Source organism: Malurus melanocephalus, unplaced genomic scaffold (assembly GCF_030028575.1).
Source record: "Malurus melanocephalus ecotype Western Australia unplaced genomic scaffold, MMel_1.1 scaffold_1134, whole genome shotgun sequence".
NCBI lineage: Eukaryota > Metazoa > Chordata > Aves > Passeriformes > Maluridae > Malurus > Malurus melanocephalus.
Genome location: NW_026624366.1, coordinates 1 through 2,650, shown reverse-complemented (window position 1 = coordinate 2,650; position 2,650 = coordinate 1).

Sequence of the window (2,650 nt, the reverse complement as noted above, 5' to 3'; positions counted from 1 at the left end):
CGTACTCTGCTGCTGTCACAGGAGGCGTCACCCAAAAAGTGATTTCCCAACCAGTGAAGGAGCAAAAATGGAGTGAAAAGGGAAATCTGCTCCAGTGAAACTCAGCGCTGTTGCCTCGTTATCTGTAAAAGGCTTTAAAATGTCTCAGGATGGGCTGTGATGCTGCATTAAAAAAAAAAAAAACAAACCCACATTTTGGAAATTCCCGTTTCATCTCCTGCATGGCAGAACCGACTTTCAGATCTCAGATTTAAGGCCCTGGCACCCACCAGCCCCTTTTAACAAACCCCAACTCGACACCAAATGCTCTCCTGACCCTTTAAAGCCACGTTGGCATCTTCTGATCGACCAAAACCTCCCAGATCCAACCTCGGCTGAACTTACAACATCGGCCCAGAGGCAAAACACCTAAAAGAGAGGCACGGCCCAGAAAATTAGCGGCGTGAAGAGTTCCTACAAAAGAGCAGCGAAATTCCGGGGCAGGAAGGGAGGATTCTGTGCGAAAGAGCCCAGTGCCACCAAGAGGTTGATGAAAGGGCACGTTCCCCTTTGACACCGAGCCAGCAGCCACCATTTAAGCCCAGCTTTAAGGCCACCGAGGCCTTTGAAATGCCAGCAGAGCTGCAGAACCTCTTTGTGGAGCTCACAATCCCCACAGTTTTGTATTCATCGCCTCCCTGAACGGGTGGAAGCTGCAGCAGCAGCAGCCACTCTGGTTCTGGAGGGTTCAAATCCCATTTTTAACGAGGGAAGTGGCCCCGAGTTCATTGCAAAAACGCAGATTTCTGTCACGCTGCGGGGTTTTTGATGCTGTTCCAAATGCTGCGATGCCAGAGGGGGGAGCTCACAGCATAGACAAGATTCCCGTTTTTCAAAAAAAAAAAAAAAAAAAGCTTTCTACTTCTTATTTCTCATGTCTTGATGGGAGAGGAATAGTTATGAAAGGTTCTCAAAGCTCATTGTGTTTAAAAAAAAAAAAAAAAAAAAACCCAACAAAAATTTCCAGCTGTTTACGGCTGCTGTGCACGAGGCTTTTTCAAAGCTCCCTCCTGCATTTTATTTTTCTCCACAAAGGTGCAGCTCAGAGCCACCGAAACGGCCCCATTGAGCAGATTTGATGTTTGTGAATGCGTTCTGTTCCAGCAGATCCCCTTTTTTCATCGGGGAGATTTTCCCTCCCTCTTTCATCCGCTCATCAAATGAAGCTCAACGGCACAGGGTCCACCTGATGGTACCAGGGATGTTTTAATGGGATTAGGAAAATCACCATCGTTAGTTACAAGGAGAAATGTGACCTTCGAGGCACTCCTGATCCCTTTAAAGGGATGGAGTAGGAATGGGGGAATTAATTCCTGCACAGGGATGAGGAATGGGCAGGGAGAAGCCAGAGGATCTCGGTTCCCAGGTAAAGATTGGCTTTCCTCCTCTGTTAATGGCAGGGAAAAAAAGGAATGGGTTATCAGAGTGAAACTGGGACTGAGGAGGGAAAGCCAGGCTGGGAGAGCTGGGAATGTTCCCCTGGAGAAGGGAAGGATCCAGGGAGAGCTTCCAGAACATTCCAGGGGCTCCAGGAGAGCTGGAGAGGGACTGGGGCCAAGGGCTGCAGGGACAGGACACAGGGAATGGATCAGAGTGGAAAAGGGGAGATTGGGGTGGGATCTGGGTAATTGGGAATTCCTGCCTGGGATGGCGGAGAGGCCTCCACATGTTGGTCAGAGAAGCTGTGGCTGCCCCACCTGAGCCTCCCTGAATCCTCCATGTCAATCCCTCAGGATTTCAGTTTCTCAATTTCCATGTCTCTGTACCCCTGTGATTCTCCAGTGTTTAACTCCACACTCCACAGACAGTGCTGAGCTCCTGCTCTCTCATTTTTAACCATTTTTTGGAATTTTCGTCAGCTCTGATTGATGCCTCAGAATTTCAAGATTTTTTTATTTCCACGTCTCTGTAACCCTGGAATTCTTCAGTGTTTACCTTCAGACTCCACAGACAGTGCTGAGCTCCTGCTCTCCCATTTTTACACAAAACAATTCCTCTGCAGCCCCAAACTCAAGGACACCTCCCTGTGCCAGGCCCCAAGAGATGGAAACAACAGAGAATTGGGGGGAGCCAAGTTGGAGTGAATGACTGCATTGGCTGAGCTGCAATTGGAGGATTCAGCCCCAAAATGGACAAAAGTGAGAAAGGGTGAAAAACCCGTGAGCCATTGTCCATTGTGGGTGTGGGRCTGCCCTGAATGGCCCTGAAGGCCCTCAATAAACAGAAATGATTTTATTTCTCTGAATTCTGTCCCATCTCTGTTTTTGGGAGCCAGATTTAGGCATCAACTGAATTTCCAAAGCACTCCCCAGCCCTGAGCACACTCCATGCCCTGTCAGAACACATTTCACAAGTATCTTGATTATTTTAGATGAAATTTCTCCAGCCAGACTTGCCCCCAATCACTTTTGTTGACCCAAAAGGCGCTGCTGGAATCACCCCGAGGTTTCCAGCACCATCCCAATCACGCCCAGCATCGTTTCCTTCAGCAAAAACCGCTCTCAGGATCGCCAAAAGAACTGTAAATCCAGCAGAAGATTCAAAGGAATCCTTTTGAAAGTGAAAAGGCTCACACAAAACMCTTCCATGTTGGGTTTTTAAAGGATTTAAA